The 26,865-nt window shown below is 41.5% G+C and overlaps 1 long non-coding RNA gene across 1 annotated transcript in view; it reads right to left on the bottom strand.

Moving 5' to 3' along the window:
- Positions 1-847: 847 nt before the first annotated feature.
- Positions 848-26,865, bottom strand: part of LOC146775981 (uncharacterized) — a 73,512-nt gene continuing 47,494 nt past the window's right edge. The window contains exons 2-3 of the long non-coding RNA XR_014972138.1: positions 1,691-1,850; positions 848-976 (exon numbers count right to left, since the gene is read on the bottom strand). This is a non-coding gene — a long non-coding RNA (uncharacterized LOC146775981). The remainder of the gene's footprint in view (positions 977-1,690; positions 1,851-26,865) is intronic.

The raw sequence follows: 26,865 nt of genomic DNA on the forward strand, positions 1-26,865 counted from the left end.
TGGTGGGCTAGTTGGCCCCCAGTGACCCCCAGTATTCAAGGGGAGTTAATTTCCCAACTTACAACGCGCCACGGGGTGCGTTTGCAGAGCAATGCAGTGAGGGGGCGAGACCTGATATAACAAGTGTGCAAACATAATATTTGTATCTATCCCCTTTATTCCTGTACTGCTTTTTTCTTTCTTCTTTCTATTCCCACAATGAACAGTGTTTGTTCCTTGAGTCTAGAGTGATACATTGTGTACTGCTCATTAGCAAGAAACATCACAAAAAAAATGTAAAGCACTACGCAACTCCATTGTTTTTTGTGACTTAAGTGTGAAAGTGCCGGGTATGAATAGAATTTTGGGGGAGGGGGTGCAGGATCAAGGGAAGACATCCCACCAAAAAGAGACCCCAGTGCAAAATATGAATGTGCATTATGGGCACAGAATATGCAAGTATTTGGTTAAATGGCACTGGTACACAAAAACATAACCCTCCAAACAATTTCTAGTAGGGAACATTTGTTTTGGAAGCAAGGAAAAGTAGGGTGCCAGAATGCTTATCTTCATTGGTATGAAGAGACATCTAAGAGACTTCACGAACCTCCGTTGGGTAGTCTTAAAGACTCCCAGGAAACACTAAAGGAACAAGTGAAGGAATTAAAGAAAATGCAACAAAGACTTGACTGGGTGGCACAAAGATGACAAGAGAGGATGGACCTGACAAGGTAATCTTGAACATCTTGGCCTCAGAGCTTTAAACAGGTGCATTCCCCCTGGAGAAAACAGTCAGCCTCTCATAATTAACCTCCTCTGGGGCTTCTCTAATTGACTATACCTTTGTGAGTCTCCATATCAAGCACCGGTTCCTCAGGAGCAGTACCTTCCAATGACCACCTTCTGGCAGCACTGACTCTGTGATTCTTTACACCAAAGGATCGAAGTGACCGGACAGGGGGAAGGGTTTTAGTGAGGGTACTGCAGGGAGGGAGGCCTGAAATGACAAGGAACCATTATTAGTCTTCAACCTAACCTAAGATGATTCTGTGTTTTTTCTAATCTAATACGAGTAGTTCAAGAACCAACCTTACTTATGAAGGAAATAAAGGAGCAGTGTACTTTCACTCAATGCACTGACTCCATTATAACTTTCGCTGCAATATTCGGAAGTTCTTTGTTTTAGTCACAGAGATGAGAATATTGCAGAGCTTTCTTTGTTTCTATCGTTCAATATTTATAATAAAAATGTTTCTCAGTTTTAGGCACCTTAGTGTCTTTCTTCATTGTGATTCGAGCAAGATTACCAAACTCACATGTTATATCTCTCACAATATGAGGTTCTATGATAAAAGTCACTTCCATAAATAATTCCATAAACAAGCATAAATCATAACACTATGAACGTACTGCAGTACTAGAGTTATGTGTGCAGCCTTTATGATCAATGAGCATATATTATCCCATAATCCTGAGCATCGATTATTCTGTTTTCACATATATGTATTTTAGACTTTTTAAATAAGTCTGTGTTCTCGTCAACTTGAAAATGTCGTTTTTTGAACGTCAGAAAGCTTGTTCTTTCTTTTTGTAACAGATATTTAAGAAATTCGTCACATAATAGAATTACCCTAAACATTAACTTATACCATGCGTCGTTGGATTTCCCAGATTACCAGGACAGGTTCCATAATAAACTGAAATTGCCTACCAATTTTCAGGAGAGCGACCCGAGGCTGCTGCTGCCAGAGCAATGCCCAATCACGAGCGTTCTGGAAGGGGTGCGGTCCGGTTTAATAGAAAGTGCCGGCCTCATCCAACATGGTGGTGGCTGTTGGGTGTCTCGGGTAACTACGCGACTGGAACTTGACCTGGGAAAGAAAGGTAGAGTTAGCAGAAGCAGGCACTCACTTTATGCATGTTTTAGACAAAAAGGCTTTGTGCAAAGGAAGTCTTAGCAACAGATTGTTATTTCAGAAATGCCATGCACATACCTTTGACCACTGGAAGGGTGTTTGCTACAGCTGTTTTGCTCCATCTGAGATGTGTTGCTCTATCTGATGAACAGTGGCCATCTCGCCTAGGAGATGGGCTGATAGAACGTACTGCATGACACTCCCCTTGTTGAACATTATTTCCTCCTTTGGCTTTTAGGAGAAATTGGAAAGTGATCATCGACCACAAGAGATAGCCCTTGACTTAGGCCTGGATGACTTTGCATGTGCGGCAGATCAAGGGGCATACAATCAACCTCAAATGCATCAGATGCACCTCAGATACTTTCTCAGAAGTGGCTAAACAACTAATGGCATCTTTACGAACACTGGGGGAAGATTCTTTGACTGGCTGGGAAAAGTTTACCAAAACATTTGCAAGCCAGCATGCCAAGACCTTCCTCGTCAAGAAAAAGATTCAAGTACACTACGCAGACCTCCCTCAAGGGTGGGGACACAACTATTCAATAAGAAGGGCCAAAAGGAGGGCAAATTAGTTGTAGAGAGCACTCAAGAGGTTGCCAATGGACTCCTCAATACTACACAACCTACAGGAGGTGAGGAAATGCTAAAAAGGGGAAAAAAGAATAGTCAAAGAGAGCGTTGGAACTCAAAACTGCTGCATGACATCAACACAAAAAACTCTGCGACTTCTTGGTGGGCTCTAAACAGTGTTGGCAGACATCTTCCAAATGTAACTCCCTCCAATATCTCAGAGTCAACCTGGTATCAATTCCTGCTTGAAAACAACCCGGCAACCCAGCCGGACCAATCCAGTGTACAGGCAGATGATATGAAACCTACAAAAACCTTGCCAAAGCAGCCTATGGGAAGTACCCGAAAATCAAATTGGTGCACTGTCACCATTAGTGAGTCCAGAAGCAATTTGCAAAGAGCCATAGAGAGGGGGTGCGAGGCCTGAGCGGAATCCCATCTGCAATCTACAAGGACAAACCAACATTCTGGGCTGCACAGCTAACACCATTTTTTCCCACCATCTTGCAGCTAAATTGCACCCCACCTTTATGCCAAGGCTTGTTCCTCACACCAATTTTCAAGGACAGTGACAAAGGGGTACATGGGAACTATTGCCTGGTTATCTCTAATTGACAACGACAGCAAATATTTTGTATAGGTAGTTCTCGAAGAGCTACAGCATTGGGCTGAGGTTAAAAGCCATCATTCCACCAAACCAAACTGGCTTCACCAAGTATACAGGGAGCTTATTTAACATGATGGTACTCTCCCTATTAACCAACTTGGAAAAGTCCAACAACCAGCCAGTTTACTTGGGCTTTCTTGACTAGAAGTCCTCACTTGATAGGGTTCACCGGGAGAACACAGAAACTGGCCCACCTAAACATCCAGGTTGGCATATTAAGGGCCCTCGAACGCTTGCATACAGATACATGGGTCAGAATTAAAATTGGAGATGGCTCTCATTATCCAGGCCAATAAAAACCATGCAAGGCCTTAAGCAGGGCTGCGTCCTCGCTCCAAAACTATTCATTCTGTTCCTATCAGATCTTACTCCCAAATTAAATGCAGTTTGCACTTATCCTCCCAAGTTAGGGGGCTTGCAGCTTTCAAATCTGTTTTACATGGATGACTTAGTCCTGATTAACAGAACCAAACAGAAAGAAAACACCAATTTTAGAAGTCCAAAGTAGAATAACTCGAAAGCCCATGCGGTTTCTGGACCAAGAAATGTTAGGGTTGATAAAAAGATTTAAATATCTCGGTATCTACATTAACAAGATTGAGAGGTACAGCGAACAGCTCGAGAAAATCAGAAAGAAGGGCAACGCTCTGGGGTTAAGCCTCAGGTCTCTCTACACTAAATTGAAAGGCCAAACGCTCACGCCAATTCTACAGGTGGCCCAAGCAAAGGAACTTTCAACTTTGACCTACAGAAGAGAGGCTCTTAGGGGGTGGGACAGTGCATTATAGGACACAATGATACTCAAGGTGTACAGGTCAATCTTTCATTCATCTGAAGCCCAGATTAGACTTGAGCTTGGCATTGTCAAACAGTCACTGGCACAGAAGGCGGCAATTGCTGTGTGTTGCCACAAACTTAAGTTGTCAAAGGAAGGCTCATGGGCCGCTACCTTTGTTCCGAATTAGAAGAAAAGAATAGCTCCTCGGCAAGGATTTACCTGCTACATGCTTGAGTACTCTTGATCTAACCAACACTTTGAACATAACTATTAGTCATCTGGAGTTTAAAAAGCTTGCTAAAACAAGCACACAGTTGCTTTCATTGCATGAGGACAAGAACTGCCTATCTCAAAGTAAACATGGCTGTATGACGCTTCATATTTTACCAGTTTGAAACCACAGGGCTACTTAAGTGAATCCTATGGTAATTGGGTCAAGAAACTATTCCTGAAACTCAGGCTGGGATACAAACCAATCCTAAGTTACTAACCTACTATCCCATTTGGAAAATATGGGAAGTGCAAAATGACTGCCGGCTATGGGACCAGGGCCAGGAAGCTATTATTCTCTTCCTTCTCTTGGGCACCACCCTTATGTAGTACCAGCGTGAGCTACTACGAAGAACAAGGAAAGATCGAGATACAAGGTCTTGCAGAGAGGCAGTGATGGCCTGCTTTGAACCATTGGACATTAGGTTGAACTGTGCAATGGTGAAATTCCTTCAAAGATTTAGGAAAAAGATTAAGGCCAGGGTCCCAGCAGCTGCAGGGGAGGGAGGGGACTAGTTTAATTCACAGCTCAAATACAGTTTGAAAAAGCTTAGAGAGCACAAATTAAAGCATTCATTTGCATTAATCCTCCCAACCCCATACCACCCATTACCAGGGAGGCTTGCGCCCAATCAGAATGATGGTAAAATCTTTAAGGTAGCTGGTGGCTGACCCTGGACGCTGCACCATATACCACTCCTCACCTTACACTGGATCATAGGCATTACTAGTGGAAGAGCCTTGGGCATCAAATTTGTTGCTGCCGATGGCTGCTGTCCTCAGCCATCACCCCTTACTCATTACCTGTATGAAGGCATTATTAACTGGATAGGTATTTAGGATACAAAAACTGTTGCACTTGCACATTTCTCTGATAACGTCCATTGCACCTTACTTACCCTGCCCTTGAACACCGTACACAACTTCCACCCCCTTATTCTTAACCTATACACGGGTAGTACTAGAAGGGTACCAATACTGCTGCACTTTCACTTTACATATATAACATCCATTGCACTTTATTTTCGGCACTCGCAGTTTACGGTTTCAAAGACTATAACAATTGGCTATTAGCGTAAGTCTGTTGCCCTTTGGGGAAGGGCGGGCATGCTCAGAAACTAGGCCTCGTTTCACAGGCGCACGTTATCTATACATCGCTGCCGCCCAGTAACCTGGCACCAAAGCCTAGGCCCAATTTTCACTTTAAGATGTAGGGCAGGAAGTGAACCCTCCTCTTAAATTTATTACATAACTTTGTTCTAGCTGGGTTTTATGTTTTTTAGTGATAATGATGGAGAAATGTGTAAGTTTTATGTATCGCTTTAATGTAGTTTATTGTGCATTGTATTGCAACGGTTTTAACAATCAAGCAATAGACTTACGTACAGTAAGTATGTACAATACCCTAAAAAACAAAAAAAAAACAAAGACTTGACTGATGATAAGGTGACAGATCTACAGGGTGTTTTGAAAGAAATTAGCATATTGACATTAAAATGATCATGGAATGTAGATGATATTGAGAATCATTGAGTCTTTAAATATCTCAGGTGTACATATACTGAACGAGAACAGAGCCCTTAACGCAGGAAGATGTTATGTCAGAAGACTTATCCGTCATGGCTAATTACACCTGCTAAAGGATTTGTGTTTATGTGTCACAAGCCCCGCAATGTAGCTGAAAGGGTAGCAAGGTTAAATTCACTTTCTGCCCCCTAGCGAGTCCCACTCTCTCTAGCACAATCGTGGAGAGTAGGGAGGACCTGTTTGGAAATGGGGTAGACAGGGCGCGGGATTAGAGAGAATTAGCTTGACACTCATTTCTAGCAACGTGGCTGCTAGAAGATCTAAACTGGGCTCTCTGGATAACAGGATGGCATTGTAAAGGCACACTACAAATTACTGGCAAGCGGGGAAACAGATGGTATCGAAAGAAGAGGTTGATAGAAGGTAAATATGATGGACTTTCTCAGTGTGAGAGGATGTGTTAATGTAACTAGGCCCAAGGCAAACCTAGAACTTGTCCAAGAACTGAGGATGAGTGCATACCTCTCTACCGGAAGGTAGAATTCAAACCAAGATCATAGGTTCCAGTCCGTTGGATGCAGAACTAACCTCCACCCATAACGCATCTTGCAGGCACACCGGTTTATACCCCTATGAATTTCTCTCACCAAGGTATGGATATTGCTCTTGATTATATTACTAAGTGGAAATCCCAGGTGAGGCTAGATTGTCCACCCGAAACATGGAGACCAATGAGGCAACTTGTGAAATAGTCATAAATGCCCTCAGTACATAATCTGATCCTGATGCCACTATAAACCCAGTTTTGCACATGAATAGACATCGATGACACTTCTAAGGGCACGGAAAGCAACAACTCCGCACTCATGAACAATTCAATCCAAATTCACATCCCCATCTACACCCATTATCTCCCTACATGTGTGTCAAGCCATTCATCACTGTAAACGTATTGATATGTTCCCGGTCCTGACTTCAGAAATTAACAGTATTTGCATCCACCTTTTTGCTGTGGCTCATCTCATGTGTTCCTGCATCTAAAGTTATGAATATTTTATAACTGTAATGTAATGCATGAACATATATTGTTCATAAGCTAATTTTCCTCAAGCCAAACAAACATTTGAGTACAGGCTTGCTCACACAGATTGCACAAAATTAAAACATACGAAATTGAAACTTGCAGGAGGAAAAAAACATATCATCTAGATTACAAAATTTCAGTCAAGGCATGGAGTACAGGGATAAGTGTTAGGATTTGACTGAGTTGGGAAATGCAGCATTCTACCCTGCCTGGGTACCCGCAAATGACTACACCACACACAGAGCTTAGTATTAGTCTTTATTTGCCTGCATGCAACTGTGAACTCAACATTCTAAACCAGTCGTCATTGCATTCCACTCTAATGCTTATGTCACAGTTCTATAGAGTCTATCAGGAGCCAAAAGTGTTCCATCATTTCTAATTCACTAGCCACATCATCTCCCCTCGGTTAAACAAAATATTTAATTTTTTTACAAAATAGACATACATAGACTTGTTCTATTAAGTCTCTTCAATCAATCGTTTTGGTGCTTTAATTGTGTGACCTGATCCTGTTCTTGGAAACTGGGAACTGTCACCACCACTATCCAGGATCTGCGTCAATGGTTTAGAGACAACAGCAGTCACTGATGTTTGGGACCCAGTTTCTCCTTCAACAGTTTTATCTGATGAACAATTAGTTAATTGCCTGAAATAAGAAGAGTCTCTGGTAATAGACTTTCCAGGTTGCTGGGCAGTCATCATGTGTCCATTAGTAGACACCACTTGAAAAGGTTCTGCATCAAATGGAGCTTTTTCTTCTCTGCATTTGTCGTAAGAGAACGAGATCTCCTTTCTCAAATATAAGGTTTTTTGCATGTCATCTTTTGTTGTCAGCATACGCTTTCATCTTTTGTTTGTTAACCAAGTCCTCCTCATGAGTCGCTGTCACATCTTTCTTTCTCGGATTGGTCTTTTCAGGAAAATTGGTGCTCATTGATCTCCTGAACATCAATGTCACATGACTTTCACTTATAGTCGAGTGGGGTGTTGAACGGTAAGCTCTCAATGTAGGATTCAAAACAGCTTTCAAATCCAGCTTCTCAAGATAAACACATTGAACTGCTTTCTTTAGTGTACTCATAAAATGCTCAACACGTCAGTTGACCTGCGGCCACAAACGTGTGCTCTTTTGATGCTTTATATTCGAATGCCCCAAGAAATCTTTGAACTTTCGACTGTTGAAAGGTGGGCCATTGTCAGACTTCCCTATGGCTGGAACACCCATGTCCCAAAGATGCTATCTAGTCTTTCACTGACTCGCTCCTGAGTAGTAGAGGAAAGAGCTTCAATTAATGGAAATCATGAGTATTCATCCATAATCAACATCAGGTGATGTCCATTGTCAAGTGGATCGAAAAAGTCAATGACTATTCTCTCTCATGCATGCTTTGGGAGTTCCAACATGTTCAGAGAGTGGTTAATAGTTTTTGTAGAAAGGCAGTTGCATAGATGACAGGCCTTTAATTCCCTTTCAAGCCAGTCATCAAGATAAGAAAGCCAGACTCAGTCTCGGAGATCTCATTTGGTGTCAACAATTCCATGATGTCCTTCATTTGCCACTTCAATTATTTTCTGTCACAGACTCTAAAGGATCAGAATTCTTGATCCTCGTAGTATAACCTCTTCCAGAATTATGGACAGTTCATCATTGAAACGTTTCTTTTTTTGATATTCACCATCACTGGTGAGCAGTCGAGAGTGTTGTCTCCATGACTGATGTATCATGATATCCTTCAACTTTAACATGTCACTATCATGACTTGTGGAAGTGATAATCTGGGCTAACAAAATGACAGCTTGTGTGTTTGATTTTACAAAGAAGGAATATAGGCCTCAGCAGTCTTGGATGGAGTATTTGTGACCTTGTATAGGCACTCTGGAAAAGTAGCCAGCAGGGTTCTGATCCTTCCTTTGATGATGCACAATGGTATAATTATACATTTGCAACCCTAGTCCCCATCGCTCAATGTGAGGAGGCATTTTGGCCTTTGGATTGCCAAATATAGTCAGTAAAGCTTACTGATCAGTTACCAGAGTAAAAGGTTTTCTGTATGGGAATACTTGGAAATGCTTACAAGCCTAACCACAGCTGAACGTTCTTTTTCTGGTTGTGAGTAAGCATGTTCTGTTTGGAATAAACCTCTCCTTGCATGGGCCTTAATATGCCATCAAGCATTTGGGTGTCCGCTGTGTTGTGCCAGTATAGTGCCTAATCCAACTGAGCTAGCATCAACAACAACCTCTGTATGAAGCTTTGGATTGAAGTTTGCCATTTCAGTAGCATTCTCAATAGCTTGTTTGATTTTCTTAAAATCTTTCCCACATTCATATGACCAATGAAATAAAAACTTTTTTTTCATCAAGTCTCTCAATGGAGCACTTACAGTGGCGAAGTCTTGTATGTATCTGAAACAGTCACTGACCATGCCAAAAAAGAATGCACAATAGAAAAATCTTGAGGGGATAAGCATTTGACAGCACTTGTACTTTAGCATGAACTGGTGTCATATCCCCATTGGGAAAGATATGGACAAAGATTTTTAGCTTTGTCTTTTGGAATTCACACTTGTCTGCATTCAAATTCAAACCTGCTTCAGCCAGTAAACTACATACTTGTGTAAGAGCTTGATCATGTTCTTTTTGTGTAGCTCTGAAAACCAATATGTTATCACTGTAATTGAACTCATTCATGACAGGCTGTATGATATGTTGAATGAAGTCTTGAAACAATTCTGCAGCGGATAACAAATAAAAGCAAAGGGCCTGAGTTAGATCTAGGCATATCTGGTCCCACCACCAATTTTTCCAGTCTTCCTGCTTGCCCACTAGGCACTCCGCTCACTCTATGAAGATGCTGGTGGTTCTATGAATGAAAGGCCATGGAGTGCTGCTGACTCCGCCAGGTATGTTCAACCACGTTGAGGGCGCAATAGGCAAAAGCGGCTGCCAGTGGGAGGACCACCAATGTGTCCATCGGGCCAATCACAATGTGCCTTCCAACTGACATGACTGTGGCGGTAAAACCTTCACACCCGAGTTGGCAGATTAGAAGGGGTATATGGCATAAACTCGCCTTTTCTCACTGTCACACTTCCTTTTACGTCATGCACCCGATCTTCCAAGTCTTGCCTCTTCTGCTTGATGATGAACAAAATCAACATAGTCATGGACTGAATCGACTGTAAGCTCCACTTAAACCCGTTACCTTTGGACTTGTCTGTTAACATTTGCACTGGACGTGTGCATTTTTAAATCTCTCTTTCAAGCAATAAAATACCAATGTGCAATAAATATGTCTGTAATGTTGATATCCAAGTACTTAAAAAAACACACCTGTATGATCCCATTGCATGTATACATTTGTTGCAGGCTGTCTTCCAAAAAATGAACACTTGTACAAAAAAATCAAATGAAAAATCAAAAAGTCATCATACAGGTGTGATGAAATTAGTTTAGAAAATTGTCCCATGAAAAACATATGCAACACATATCACTGGGATAAGTGTAATGTAACATGGTGTATAAATTGCACTAGACAAGGTGTAACCTTTACCTCATAAATTACCAATAACATCAATGTCAGTCCCAAATTTTAATTACTCAACATATACATCCATGTAACATTTCCTCTTGTCTAGTGCAAGTCCTGTACTGTATCCAGTTCCAATAGTCACAGTATTTAAAAGGTGAAATGCATATGTGCTCATATTGATCAGTAATGAAAGTAAAGCAAACATCTGTAGTAACACATCCCAAACAAAGGTGAAAATAAATTAGTTGGTGCAAGTGACCATTACTATGATGAATGACTGCACCTACATTTAAATGACCATTACATACTGTGTTAATCAGTGTATGCACTTAAAAACGTGGACAATTAAAAAAATATGTTGTATTACCTGCTATCATGGTAAAGAAAAATAAGTACTTCACATTTTAGTCAGAAGAATTGCTAGAAATGAACCAGGAAAATTAATGCCAGGACTAATTTGGTGAAATCAAAATTAGGGATTTATTCCAAACAATGAGATAAGTCTCTCAATATTCTTTCAAAGCCAAATGGCAGTCCATAAGGTGCTAACAAAGTCTTGTGCACTTTTTTGCGGTGGTGAAAAGCTTGCCTCCTAATTTACTGCCAAGGGAAACGTTCTCAGGAGGAGGGATTGAGTGGGCAGAGCAGGCACCTCAAAGATCTTACTTGGAAAGGGGGATTGGGTTTGGGATGGGTGCTCTTGGGTTTGGGAGGGGTACTTTTGGGTTTAGTAGGGGTGGTTTCTGTATTGGAAGGGGTGGGCTGAGATGTAGAAGGGGTTGTTTGGGGTGCGGAATGGATAGCTTTGCATTTGGGAGGGGTGTTTTGGGTATAGAAGGGGTTAAGACAAGGGCAAACAACAAACTCAGGTAAAATGGGTAGGATGTTTTGTAGGAATTTGGGTTTGGGACGTAGAGGGAGTGGCAGTGGCATTTGTGCATGTTTCTGTTAAGGGTGCAGGTGCCTGTGGGTCTGGTGTATGCCATGCATGTTGGGTGTGTCTTGCTTTCTAGGTGTCTGTTGTTTGAGCGAGTGTGGGCGTTTTTGTTTTGTGGGTGTTTTCTAATGTGGGTGTGTGTGGGTATGGGTGTGCTGAGGAGGTGCTGGGTGTAGTTGTGGTGCATGTGGATGTGGTGGTGCAGCCAGGTGTGGTGGTGGATGCAGTGTCTGTGGGTGTGCTGGTGGAGGTAGGTGTGGGTGTGGTGGTGGGTGTGGTATCAGTGGGTGTGCTGGTGGTGAGGCATGTGGGTGTGGTTGTGGGAGGGGTGTCTGTGGGTATGCTGGTAGAGGGGTGGTTCATGTGTGTCTGTGGTGGTGGCTGCAATGTCTGTGGGTTTGCTGGTGGTTGAGGTGGTACATGTGTGGTAGCGGGTGTGGTGTCTGAGGGTGTGCTAGTGGTGCTACAGGTGGGTATGGTGATATATGCTTGCTTGTGTGCCTATGTTTTTTGTGGTGTTTTGGTTTCTGTGTGGGTGTGCTGCTTGTGTTTGTTTATGTGGGTGCAGGCAAAAGTGTGACTATGCTTGGGACAGGTTTGGGAATAGGGAATTGGGATAGGTAAGGGTGAGAGGTGGGGCACAATCTTAGGATGCTTGGGACGCTGCAGTCAGTGAGACCTTGAAAAGACCTCTGTAGGCAAGACGTAGCACTGTGAATGCCTTCCAGGTATGCTACCATGTGTTGCATATGGCAGCTAAGCCCCTGGATGGCATTCAGTAGCGAAGTCTGGCATACAGAGATGCTCCAGAGGAGGTCTACAGCTTCTTCACCCAGTGCAGCCTGGGGAACAGGGTTAAGGGGTAAGGTTCCTGCAGTGAAGGAGATGCCACCCCTTTCTTTGGGGGGGTGGGTTTGGCCAACTGGGGGGGGCAAGAAGGAGGGTAGAGCTGGGTGGTGGACAAGGATGCAGTTGGCAGAGTTCTTATCTGGGCCACCACCAATAAGGAGTGCTCGCTTGTGGAAGCCTCGGCAGAGGATGGTGTGGAGCTGGTGGCCTCTGTTGCACTCCCCTTACCCTCCGGGCCACTGGATCCCTTGGTGTTTGCGGTGTCAGCACCCAAGCCACAGTGGCCAGCTGCTTCCCCGCCTCCATGGCCAATGTCTCCTCCGCCGGTTCCTGATGATGCTGAAATGATACATACAATAGTTTTATTGAATCTGTATAAACCGAACTAATCATAAGTTTATATCACAAAACAGTTTTCATAATTCACCAGCTTTAAGTCTCTCAAACGTCGGTTCTATATTAGCATAAGCTCATGCATGTATACAACATTTTCAGAAACCATTTGGTCACAATTTTGTCATTCCTAATAATAGCTCCTATATCATGTCTGATCTTGTTTCTTTTCCATTTTGATGTCTCTCTAGGAACTGTTTAACACTTCTAGTGAACTTATGTCACCAAAAATGGAAATCAATCAAAAATACCTTTGTACGGGATTTTCACAAGGCCCAAAAATCTGCATTATTTTCATTCTCAAAAAGTTAAATATGAATCAATGTGTGTCAACAAATACTGCAATGTTGTACCAATATGTGTATAAACTGAAAGCATGTTCTCTTTGTTTTTGCATTTCATAATGGTAACATTTACTTCAATTAAGTAAAGTATATATGAAATGTAAAAAAATTATAAATGGATTCTGTACTGAAGTAGCTTATCAATGTATCACACACTAGCTAAATACCTATGTTGTTGAAGACATTAAGAAAAATAAATTTGGGTGGATTGACACATGACGTCTCCGGCATAAGTAAATAAATAGGCCTTAAAACATTTCTAATCAACTTCAGAACCAAGCAAAAACATTTTCACATGTGTCTTCTAAATATGGCTAGTTATTTGAAGATCGTTTTATCATTGTGAAATTGATTCACAAAATATGTTGGCTTTCAATTCAGGTAAAAATTGGTACAACATCACAGTCATTATTGCATACACTGATTCATATAGAAATCACAATATGCAACATATTACACCTTAATGAATTTCTACATTTGCCTAACTAGTCATGAGTTGGACCTAATTTAGAGTTTTGCTCTGGAACTCCTACATATATGTGATGGAACATCCCTTTCAGTATCCCATTTTCTCCATCATTTATTTATCATCTGGACATGATAAAGGACATTGACATTTTTTGGGGGTATGTGTTACACTGTCACCAATGTGTACACATTCCTGCTTGTGTTTCAACTAACATTGTATGCCTATTACAATTATTTGTCCAAAAATAGACTGGTTTACACACACATTTGTGAAGGAGTAAGACATCATGCAAATCTGTTGCTTTTAACATGTATGAAACAGTATTTCTGATGCAAAACAAAATAGGGTACGTTTTAAATCCACAATGTAGCCATTAATTCTGATGTGAATAGTCATTTTGGCTCACATGCTCACTCTTGTTAGTGTAGAATCCTAACTTACCAATGTGACGTTTGGTGCATACACTGTATCATATGTGCATATTATGCTATGTCACTTGTAATTGAGCTACCATTAAATCATCCACAATAGTGAAGGAGCATCACACCTGATACCATAAAGACTATTGGCCTGTTTGGTACAACTGTATCTCATGACATCCAACAGCCTGATGTTTATGTATAGTTTAGGCAGCCATGTGTACATTCAGAACAGTGCTTTGGTAGTAAACAGGAATCAGGTGGGCTCCTTTCCTACAAATTTATAGGCAAAGCACATCATCTTATACATTGTGAAAAACGTATACCTTCAAGAACTCTATTAGCGCTTTGGGCATGGGTCATCCTTTATGTTGATGGGAAAAATCCTGCGTGTAACAAGAAATTAGTCATGTAACATGTGAAACACCAATAGGAACTTACCCCCTTCATGCTGCTGTTGGGCTCTCAACAGCCCATCAAGCTGGGGATTGGCCACCACAAGAATGTGGGCCATTAGTGTGGTCAGGGTGTGGCTCATGAGCTTTACATCTTGGGAGGACTGACCGAGCTGGACTTCATCTGACTTTATAGTCCAGCATTGTTGGTCCTCCCACCACTTCCTGCAATGGATGCCACACCACTTGTAGACCCCTAGCGTCTGCACCTTCTTGGCAATGACCTTCCAGATATCCCATTTGAGATGGGCGTTGACCTGTATGGATACAAAAAATGAAAGAATAATAATGGTTTTGTGACTTTTTGCCTGTCTGTATTGATGTAACACAATTTTACTACATCTATCACAAGCATTACTCATAAGTTACCATATTGCTGGTCACATGCTGACCAAAACATTTATATTAATACACACGTTTGTAGGAACCTGCTGACTACCCTCATTCCTTGTCATGTCCTACACTTGCTAATCCAAGCCAGTGACATCATCTAGCCCCGGGGTTCCTACATTTTATGTGATGTGAGCTACTTCAGATCAGTGTAAAACCTTGTGAACTACTGAAGGGTAAACAACTTGTGCATTATAACCAGACACCCTCATGGCCAGCTTCATTGGCTTGATACCTAAAGTCCATAGAGCCAAATACTATGGTTTGAACTACATACTAGGACTGAGGGCACTATGAAAGGGCTGCTATGTGCGTCATTGAGAGCGTGCTCTTTGGGGATGTATGAACATGCGTATGTATTATTCAGATATAATTGTATGGGTAACAAAGTCTGTGTGGTATGTACTTGTAGCACAGGACACAGCTTTTGCCATTAGTGGCACCGTTACATGGATGACACAAACATACAACTGTATGTCATTTTGAACTGAGGGAATTTAAAATTGCTTCATATTATGGAACATTTTTCTGCACTTTAAAATTGTCATATGCAAAAAATGGCTGCATCTTGCATATATACTTATGGCACAGTGAATACTGACCACTCGGAGTAGAAGTGTGCAGTTTGAACATGAAACACTTTAAAATGGGAGTAAAATGAAATGAAGTGTTAGCTCAAGAAGTTGGGTAACTCTCCATTTCAATTGTCGTCCATTTCGAAACATTCAGGGGCATATTTTTTTGCAAACCTCCAAATCTGAGTTCACAACAAAATAGTGTTATGACAGATATACCTCAGTGCTTCAGTTGTTTTTCCGTGTGACTCAGCCCCAACTTAGCACATGATTCTAAGCGCTGCTCGTTGTCAGGCCATGCTATCTGCAGCCTGATGATCATAATGCCAAATGAACAAAGCCTTTCCTTAGTTTTTATTTGAAAAAAGAACCTTGTGCCCATCTAATAACTGACCTCAAGGCTGTGTGCTACTCTGAAGAGATCTAGGAGACAACTGTTTGGAGCCCCTGATCTAAGCTGAGTGATTAGTGAGAAGATACACATAGCTAAAATCATTTTTATTTGGTTTGTACAGAAAACAGATATATGTACAGTTAAAAAGACTATATAAAGTGTTTTCTATGTGAAATTTCTACCTTTCACGTGTAATTCAAACAAATACAAAGATATATCTCTACATACACACCAAATAGAAACTAGGGCTTTAAACAGACAACACATACTAATGATGTTGTTTTTTAACATTGTGAAAGACTTACAAATCCCCAACCTCATAGTTCTATGTAAGGAACAAACGATATGGCTCTGACCATCAATCACTACACTTCACTCAGGAACTTAAATGGACATTGCAGCATATGTGAATGGAAAAAAAACTGTTAGATTCAAATATAATTTCAAACATCCACCTGCTCCTCTGGTGAGCCATAGAGCTGTCCATACAGGGAGAGGTCCTCCTGTGCCAGCAACTCCAGCTCCTCTGGCAAGAAGACAGGGGCCGTCTCACCAGCTCAACCTGGCATTGTTGCTCCCCGAAGTTACAAACAACAGCAAAAGGGAATGAGGTCTTGATGGCTGCTGTATTAAGAGGCAAGTGAGCTCTTTTCGAACTGCCACGTACATGTATGTGACATATATAATCTTGAGCGGAGACAGACACAGCCATTGGCCTTCGTACGTTGGTTTCACACGTTAGCCCATGGCTGTGTCTGTCATGGAGTTGAACACCCACTATAGGATTACAAATGTCCTGATGGCGAGGTCAGGCACTTGCCATTTAGTAGATCAAATAGTGTGATTGTGACTGTTACATGTGGCACAGCTGATAAAGCATGGTCTGCTCTTTTCATTTGTAGGGGTGCATTATAATCATGATTAATCCCCATCCGTATACCTGTTTAGTGTGTTAATATTAGGTTATTAGGACGTGAACTGTAATAACATGTAAGTGGGGTGTTGGGTATTTTCTGCATGCAACCAAAGAATTAACATAGTAAATGTATGTATTTATAGGAGTCATATGCGTGTAAAATGTATTCACGACTAATGACGGTTTTCTATTGATGCTCATATTATACGTGCATATTAATGATTTATATATGTTTGTATTTTAACATGTGCATTGTTTTTACATTAGCAGCAGTTGGTAGGCCTAAGTTTTGTTTCTCCCTGGTCACTCTCAAGTTGAAGGTTGTTAATTAGAATTTATGTGCTGTGGAATTTTTCCTTTCACGTTTCTGTTGCAAGTGCTCGTTTTTGTTTTGTTTCAGGAGTTAGATGGACCTTGGGAGGAGAGGATGCCTTTGAAGCGGAGCTGATAATGTAGGCGGATGTCTTTCGTGTCTGAAAGGCCTGAGAACCAAGGTCACTGAGCAAGAGTCTGAAAGTTCTATTGCTTCATGAAAAATTACCTACGGGGAGGTGTCTAACTGGATGAGGTGGTCTTGGGATGTACTTGGGGGTGTGATATTCAACTTTTGTATTGGGGTTAGGGACAGAGTCCGGTACTTCTGCCTTACCTGGGAAGAAGGAAGCATTTTAGAATGAGCTCTGTAGCTTTACGGTACTTAACCCATTTAACATGAGTTTGCTTCTTAGGAAGACGTCATGAGCTGACTCCTTTTAGGTAACTTGCACGGGAAATGCTAAGTAGGGATGTCACTCTAGAGGTACAGTAGGGATAAATTAATGCTTTTAAACTTCAATCCACCAATGAATAAGTCTTTTTATGTAGTTTCTATAATTATTTGTGTTTTAATTCAGGAATTGGTTATTCTGTGCATTTTGCACCACTAAATATCATCCATAGATTTGGCTTTGTACTAGTGCCCCGGTACATTTACACACTCCTTTTGAGGTGTTTGAATGTCCAACTTTTCTTGGCTTTGTAATAAATAAAAATTAAAATTTGGATTAGGATTCTGTATCATTGACATTAGAAATGATAATGTAAAATTGGGTGCTGTGTTTCTCTCCCCTCTACACTTGCAAGCAGCCACCGAGTCATCTACCAGGGGTTCCAGTGTAAGTCTAGAACGTAGAACCCATCCCAATCACCACTACTCAAGAATGCTGGCTACTTTGTTCACATATTCAGATTTCGAAAGACACTCATGTTTTTAAAAAAAACATTTATATGTAGTGGTTAAATGCAGTATTTGTGCACTGTTGTGTACACCTTCATTGGCGGTATTTATGTTGAAAAAAAATTCAAAATAGAATGTGTGAATAATTCATTAGAAATTTATTATTTACACGTTGTTTCATATTTAAAATATTGATAGCTAAAAAATAACATTTGTGAAGTAAAAATGACCCCCAAAAAATGTTAGCTTAAAATATGTTTTGCACATCATTACATTTGTGTTAATAAGCAAAATAAAATTATGTGGTAAATGTTTAAAAATGTTCAAAATTCTTCCAATGCAGACATTTGAACCCTAGTAGAGTAAGGAGACAACAGCCTCAAGTGTACCTTCCATGTCCAGACGTTGCCACCATGGAAGAATGGGATATTATCAAAAAGGTTAGATTCAGTTGGTAAACTATATTGCATTTATGTCATCAGACAGAGCCAGATCTTCTGCCTCAGAACAGAAATCCCACATCTATTGCACCAACTGTCATACTCATGGCAGTATCTGATGGAATGCCACACCCAACTTTCATGGCGTGCTATAAGAAGTTCTTTCATCAATGATGAGACACATCAACAGCTTCATCCAGTTTCCACGACATGAGGATTTTGCAATTGTGAGGGCAATTTCAAAGTTTTGGGTCGTCTACCACATGTGGTTGGAGCAATTGATAGCACACATATTTCGTGAGTGCCACCAAACACCAGGGAACAAGTCTACTGGAATCTGAAGCACTTTCATTCAAAAAATGTGCAAGTTGACTGCTTCACTGATTTGTGCATCACAAGTGTCTGTGCATGTTTCCTCGGATCAGCCCATGATTCTTTTGTATTACGGAACAGCAGCATACCGCTGCAAATGTCACAACTTTGATGTTAGAGGGTCTGGCATGTTGGTAAGTACAATCAGACATAATATTGTTTGGGTAATTTCAAGGTGAATCATCTGAAATGGTGTTACATATCTCTCGTCTTCTCTTGTTCTTCCATTTAGGAAACACAGCGTATCCTAACTGATCATGGTTGTTGGAGCCACTGAGAAATCCAGCAATGCCAGGGGAAGTCCTCTTCAGTGAGGCCCATGGAAGAACATGGAGCTTAGTGGAGCGGACTTTTGGGCTCCTTAAGGCTAGACATGCTGTGTGGGCAACACTGGTGGAGTCCTCCTCTAGTCACCCAATAAGGTGTGCCAAATCACCATGGCCTGCTGCATGCTGCGCAACATAGCTCTGCAAGGGAACATCCCTTACATCGCAGAGGAAGGACCCTGTTATATCCTACTTAATTGAATAACATGTAGTCCAGCCCTGCTGCCACTAGCTGCTCAGCCAGAGCGTGAGATGGTCATAGAATGTTGGTGTGCCTGTGATGCATGGAATGCCTGGGTGTCTGAGTGGATGAGTGTTGGCAGTTGAAGATGGGCTGAGCAGCTAGGGAGGCTGCTCCTGGTGGGGCTGGTACCACACTAGGCTGGCTGGAGTAGAGACAGATGTAACCTGAACTGGAGACTGAATAAAGATGGCTGCTCCTGGTGGGGCTGGTACCACACTAGGCTGGCTGGAGTAGAGACAGATGTAACCTGAACTGGAGACTGAATAAAGATGGCTTAAGAATACCTCCTGGCTCCAGGTGTCTTTCTACAGAGATTTCATAACAGACCCCATGAAGAGCCACGGGGTGAGGATCCTGAAATGCCAAATGACGATAATAGCAGTGAGAAGGAAGGAGTAGACTACGTCAGGAGTCTACCGACAACCTCTTCACGAGTAAGTTTCTCTTGACATGCTATCTCATTAATTCGTAATGAGAAATAAGGTATGTGCTGGACATTTTTTAGGAAGGACAAGTTCAGGGAAATCCAGACTGTAAGTCCTTGGTGAGCAAAGTTTTGACACATTGACTTTTGTGTTCATTTTCATTGCTTATCTCTGATTGTGTTTTAGAAAATGTGTCCTCAAAAAGATGACATTCTAATGTGTCTATCTTTTGTTTCATTACTCGTTTTTTAGTTTTAGCCTGTTTTATGTATCTTCACCATGTGATCTTCATTGGGACATCTCAAAGTTGTGGCAATTGCAGTTAAATTGTACTGTTTCAAAGTGCAAGGGGACCATGGGTTTTCTCTGTGGAAGACACACAGACTCTGTGTACATATGTTGTACTGAGACAACTTGCACAGTTATTGAATGGAAGTTTTTAAGATTTTATTTGACTTGTTTTCCGTTGAACAGTGAGAACAAGCCAATGTGTGCCTCTTGATTTGATTTAACCACATGTATTAGACAACCAAAAGCATAGTCATTCCCCGACACACTGGCCAATTGCACATGTTGTGTTAGGTATATGAATATGTTGCTATGTCTCATCATTTCAGAAATAACTTCTCATAGCGCACCACTTAAGGTTGGTTGTGACATTCCCCAAATACTGCAACAGTGTACTGGACTGATCCTGTGGCTATAAAATTGAGTACTGCCATGATTTGAGACTATTGGTGTTATTGTTGTGCAATTCCTATTGTGAAGCAGAAGATCTGGCTTCAGCTGATGACTCAGTCCAATAATAGTCTGCCTATTGAATTTGATTCTTTTGATTATATCTAATTTCTTACATGGTGGCAAAGTGTGGAACTGGAAATGAAAATGTCACAGAGTATTTGTGTTAAGTATGGTTTGTTATGTTTAATACAAATTATGAGAACAATCTGTTCAATATTTAATAAAATACTAGTTGTTGAGTTTTTGGTATTTGTATTTTGTTGTCATGGTAGAAATTAGCAAGAAACATTACGTGCTTGCAATTGATTTACGAATAACAATCCTTTGGTTGTTTACATATTGAAATGATGGAAGGCACAACAATTGAATGAATACAGAAAATTACTACAACACCAGTCTTTGACTTTGTTTTTTGTTGTTGTTGCTTTTATTATACAAAAGCAAAGAAAGTAAAAGTGGATATAAACCAAAAAACAAACAAAATAAGAAAAAGTTAGTCATAATGAATAAAACCATAATTGTTGAGTCAAAATTGTTTGAAGTCCAATGCCCAAAATACAACTGGCCCCAGAAAGGTAAATGTGACCAGAAAATAGTCTGCAGAGTGAATGGTAGTCACCCACTGGAGGGAATTAGGTTTGGGGTCTATTGGTGGTGGTGTGGGTCTTACAGTGCTCTCCTGGTGGTCCGGATAAACATGTTCTCTTGCAAGGGGGGTGGTGGATCCACAGTTGGAGGGACTGAGTTTGGTGCAGGTGTTGCATCTTGTGACAGGGCCTCCCTTTCAGTAGCTGAGGCAGATGTAGTATGGCCCGATGTAGTTGGACCACAGAAAGGGGAAGATGATGCAGGAAAAGCCCTTCACATATGGGTGTAAATGTCCTACAGGACCCTAGTCAGGGAATTCAAATTGGTTTTCAGTTTCTCCATCGAATCATTGTACTGCCTCTGCAACTGCTTCATATGCTGGAGCTCTTTAAGGCCCTGCCCCATCATGGCTTGGAACTGATGGATGGCTCTCAAGACTTGGTTGGTGTTGGCCTGGGTGACCGTGACTCCAGTGACCTCACTATGGTGGCCCACAGGATTCCTCCCATGACCCCTACCCCCACTGATCTGTGGCCTTGAGCCAGTGTGGTCTACCCCACTGGGTCCTGGCTGAACTGTAGGTAGTGCTGGTGTTGTCTCACCATCAGCCAGAACTGGGGGGCACAAGATGGGTGTTATGTTGCTTTGGACATAGGAAGTGGAGGTATCTGTCTGCTGAGGTATTGTAACAGCTGGGGTGGGAGATGTAGGTGTGGGTTGAGAGAGAGTCACTGGAGCCGTCTGACCAGGCCGCTCCTCTTCATTTGGACTTTGTGGAGTAGAGTCCTCCCTGTAGGCTTGATCATTGGCTGGAGTGGAGGTATCCTGAGACACAGATGTTTGGCCACAATGCTCTGGCTGCTGGGTCAATAATGAATGTAACAAAAATGATATTTTGTAAAAGTGTGGAATACACATCCAACGGGTTTTCAGTGATTATAATGTAGCAACCTGAAAGGAAAAAGGAATTGAATATCATGATTAGACCTTTCAGTGGATATGTAATTAATTACACAAACAGTTTATGATTCATGCAAAACTACTTAAAATAAACAGGTGAGGTGTTCTGAAATGAAAAAAAAGATAAATTAGTACATATACATGAAATGTACCAACCATTCAACACAACACATTAGGGAGGCGAAATGTGTAATTTACCATTCTATGGCCTATCAGACAAAAAAACAGATACTTACACAACTTAGAGAGATGTTTGGCATTAGTCATCATACAGTGTAGAGTTCAGTTTTCACATATGCCACGTTTATTCAGCATACCATTTTACATGCCTTAGTTTTAGAAGGTCAACAAACTTTGATTTGTGAAACTAATGACATCAATTCAATTACATGACAAGAAAAATACAACATACAAAACTCAACACAAACAATTTTCAAAAGAGAGCATTAAATAGAGGTTGATCAATAAATGCCACTTTACCATAGGCAAAAATATGATAGAAATGGGAGAATGCGCAAAATTAAATGGCAATAATATTATCACAAAACTGAAACAAGGCATCATGGTAGTTGAAGTTATTTCAATGAAACATTCACAGCACTTGCAAAATCGTAACTTGAACGTACCTTGTGTAAATCTGCAGTAGAAAGAGAACAGACATTTACTATGTGAAACACACATATGTAATTTGTTAATTGGAGAACAAACACATACAAGTACCGTAACATTATGTGAAATGTGATATCTATTGAAACCTGTTATCTTAGATACAACTCAATACATTCAAGCAAACAAGCCAAGCAACTGATATATTTAGGTTTCTATGTAAAATAAATTGTGCTCACTTCAAAGCAAACAGGGGGTTTAGATTTAGTGACAAATTAAAAAGTCTAATTACTCAGTCTCCACTCCACCAGGGATTCCTGTCAAGCCTTCAGGATGTAGGATCCGCAAGACTTTCTCCTCCCTGGGCATGAGTTGTAAGGGTGGCTTAAGAGAACCACCACCAGTTCTCTGGGCCTCCAAGTGACGTTTAGAGGCCAGTGAACACACTCTCTCCAGCAGGTCGTTCCACTTCTTCCTAATTTCCTCCTGTGTGCGTGGGTTGTTTGTTACAGTATTCACTCTGTCGACTATTCTGGACCACATATCCCTTTTCTGAGATAGGGGTATATTTTGGACGTGGGCTCCAAACAATTGTGGATCTACTCTTATGATTTCATCAACATGACTGACAATTCTCCCTAAGTGAAATGTGAATTTTTATGCCCTGGCATTATCCAAATAAATATGATGAAATCAAATTAATTAACCACAAGGAAATAATGAAAAGAAAAATAAGGGAAAAGAAACAGGGAAAAGCAACAAAATAACATGACTTCAGAGACCATATTTCACCTTTCAAATGTTATGGTGCTGTGGAATAGCAAACGACCATGGTCTGAAATAGAGTGTGCTTTAAAGTGTGGTATGCAGGTGCAAATAATTACCCAAAAGACATCAGGTGTGGGATGCTAGCACCCAGCCTACAGCAACAGGAATATTCCAACGTTGACCGCTTCCCAAGCGTACTCACTCCATCCACAGCCTGCCTCTAAAACACTGCCAGCACAAGTGTGAAATCTAAATCTGCTCAGTGCAAACCTGACGCTGACAAAGTACTATTCGCCAGCATTGGAATCCATTGCATCTGTAGCGGGGAGCTGTGTACGTGTCGGTAACACTCTGTCGACGCGGAGGGAGAGTCAGCCAGCATACATCCAAATAGGGCAGGCAGACAGCCGTCAGCTTGATGGAGTATTTGGGACTGCCGCCACAGCAGGATTTATTTATTTATTTATAAAGCGCGACATTCATCCCACTGGGATATCACGGCGCTAGTTGTGGCGGAGAAATGATGAGTCAGGTTATGATTAGTTGGGGCAAACGGCATTGCTAGGGAAATAGATATGTTTTGAGTTTCTTCCTGAATGCCATGTGTTCTTCAGTTAGTCTTAGCTCCAGCGGGAGCTCATTCCAATGAAGTGCTGTAAGGTGCGAAAAAGTGCGTCCACCTGTCCTGCTTTTACTTATTCTCTTGGTCTCAGCTAGTGCTAAGGAGCGTGGCCTTAGGCATCTGAGTGGGACATAGAACTTGATTCTATTCTGTAGAATCTTGGGGCCTGTGTGATGGAGTGCCCTATGAGCGTGTCCTAGGAGTTTGAAACACGCTCTTTGGCGCATAGGCAGCCAGTGGAGTTGTTTCAGACATTTTGTCGCAGAACTGTATCTGCACACTAGTCTAGCCGCTGCGTTCTGTATGACCTGCAGACGTTTAAAAAGATAATCTGGCATGCCAACAAAGAGTGCATTTCCGTAATCCAGCCTGCTAACAAGCAGTGCCTGAGTAAAGGTCCTCCTACTTTCCAGAGGGATCCAGGTAAATAGTCTCTTTAGGAGCTTCAGGGTAGCGAAACTTCTACCACACTGGGTCCACACGTGGTCTTTCATCGATAAAGTATTATCGATGATAATGCCCAGGTTTTTGACACACTGCTTTGGAGCTGGCGCCGCGCCCAAAGAGAGGGGCAACCAGGATGTATCCCAAATGTGATTGGCTCCGCCGAGAAGCAGGATTTCTGATTTCTCTGCATTGAGCTTTAAAGAAGTGGTCCGACATCCAGTTTGCCATCTTAGTCAGACAGTTATTGAGTTTGGCTCTGGTGTCATCATGCTTGTTTCCGATGGCTACTGTCAGTTGGGTGTCGTCCGCATAGGAGCAAATTCCAAAGCCCCACTTCATGCCATGGGATGGCAGTTGTACCATCATGATCTAAACCAGGCCCTAATTCTTTTGTATCAAAACAGTCCAACATATGTAGAAAAGGTTGTAATGTACCTGCAATCTTCTTTGAGTTCTAACTGATGATAACCTTTATTTAAATCAAGCTGAGAGCAGACCTTTGTATCATTAATTTACGTTATCATGGAAGCAATGGGTGGATCTGGATGTCATTTTCATTCATTGCCTTGTTTGCCTGACGCATCTCAACGTATATATGTACAGATCCTCCATTGTTTGTTTTTTAGGCACTACTACTATAGGAGACACCCATGGTATTGGACCAGTAGAACACTTGATAATATCAGGCTTAAGAAACAATTCAAGTTCTTTTTCAACAGCTTCTTGCAGATGAAAAGCAATTTGTCTATGTCGCTGCGGAACAGGACGGACATCCCTATTAATATGCAACTTACTTTCATAGTCTTAAGCTTTCCCAAACCATGAAATGATGAAGGGAACTGACTTACTATTTTGTGGTGAGCATACATGTTGTAATTCACAGAAATCAGTCCCATGTCAGCTGCTGTGCTGAAACTGAGTAGACAAGCACTTGATACCATGCTTTCAAGCATGTAGATGGGTGCTTACACCTTCTTTTTGATATGTTTAATTGTCACTGTAAATGAACCATGACTTTTTAAGGGCACCAACGCAGCCCATGTATACACTTTGGTTTCGATTGCTCAAGTTGCAGCAATGGAGATAAGGATTAGTTACTTACCTGTAATCCTAGTTCTCTTCCAGGGGTATCCTCATCAAAGTCATAAGCATTAGAATATTTCCGCCCATGCGCGGAACCCCGGAAACACTATATTATATGTGCCCCACATATATATCCATATATATATATCTATATATATATATATAAAAACAAGCAACTGCAGCCTACTAAACACCAGAGCTGAATCATGCCATAAGGATTCTCTACCATACGTGAAAAACATGCATTAGAAACAGGAGAAAACAATAGCAAAACTTGTTTTAGAAACTGTTTTAATGCTCAGCACACAGTAGAAATCCTCATAAATCACTGAAAGCATAGGAAGCTCCCAGGCTGCATTGCAAACACCCAGTCTAAAAAGACGGAAAAGCTAACTTGTAGCTGCATAGCAATAAACTGACACCGTGCCTTTAAGGCACACCTGACCCCCAACTTCCCATCATGCCTCAGGGGTGACAGTTAGGTCAGTTGTTCTTTGCGGAGACTGAAAAAGCCATGGCACAAAGAATTAACAACATCTTCAAAAGATAACTATCCTTTGCCCGGGAAGGCGGGAGGGTTGCTTATGACTTTGATGAGGATACCCCTGGAAGAGAACTAGGATTACAGGTAAGTAACTAATCCTTCTCTTCCAGGTGATCCTCATCAATAGTCATAAGCATTAGAATAGAATAGCAAGCCTCACCTCATCTCCCTGCGGGTAAAGGGAAAAAGACAGAAACCTGATCAGTAGGCTTAGAAAGAAAAAACTAAGCTACCCAAATAGATTCCTCAAGGAGGCTTGGCCTACTTGAGCATCAGCCCTGGAATCAGATTCTAGGCAGTAGTGCCTAGTAAACGTATGTACCGATTTCCAGGTCGCCGCCTTGCAGATCTCTGACATCGGGACGTCATGCAAGAAGGCAACAGTGGCCGCTTTCCCTCTAGTGGAATGCGCCTTAGGCGGCACCGGTAAGGGCCTTTTCGCCAGTTGGTAAGCTAAGGTAATGCAGGACACAATCCATCTGGAGATGGATCTCTTAGCGGCTGGGAAGCCTGTTCTCATGGCGGCATAATTGACAAATAACTGATCTGTCTTCCTGATGCCCTTGGTACTTTCTAAGTAGAACTTAAGTACCCTCTTGAGGTCCAAGGAATGAAGCGACCGCTCAGCCGGGGTCGCTGGATTCGGAAAAAAAGAAGGAAGGGAAATGGACTGATCAATATGAAAATCAGACACTACCTTAGGGAGAAAAGATGGATGTGCCCTTAAGACCACTTTGGTATGGTGAAAAACAGTGTAAGGCTCCTTAGTACAGAGAGCCTGGATCTTGCTTACTCTGCGTGCCGATGTAATGGCTACCAGAAAAGCAGCCTTCCAAGACAAATGTTGCAAGGAAGCTCTATGGATTGGCTCAAAGGGCGGGCCCATCAATTTTGATAACAAGTCAAGAAAGCTTTATTCGACAATTGTCATAAAAGCGTACAAAAATGTATATATGTACAAAATAGTCAGAACATATTAAAATGGTTTAAAACAATAAATAAAGGTATTTGCA

The sequence above is a fragment of the Triturus cristatus genome, chromosome 12, assembly GCF_964204655.1.
Source record: "Triturus cristatus chromosome 12, aTriCri1.1, whole genome shotgun sequence".
NCBI lineage: Eukaryota > Metazoa > Chordata > Amphibia > Caudata > Salamandridae > Triturus > Triturus cristatus.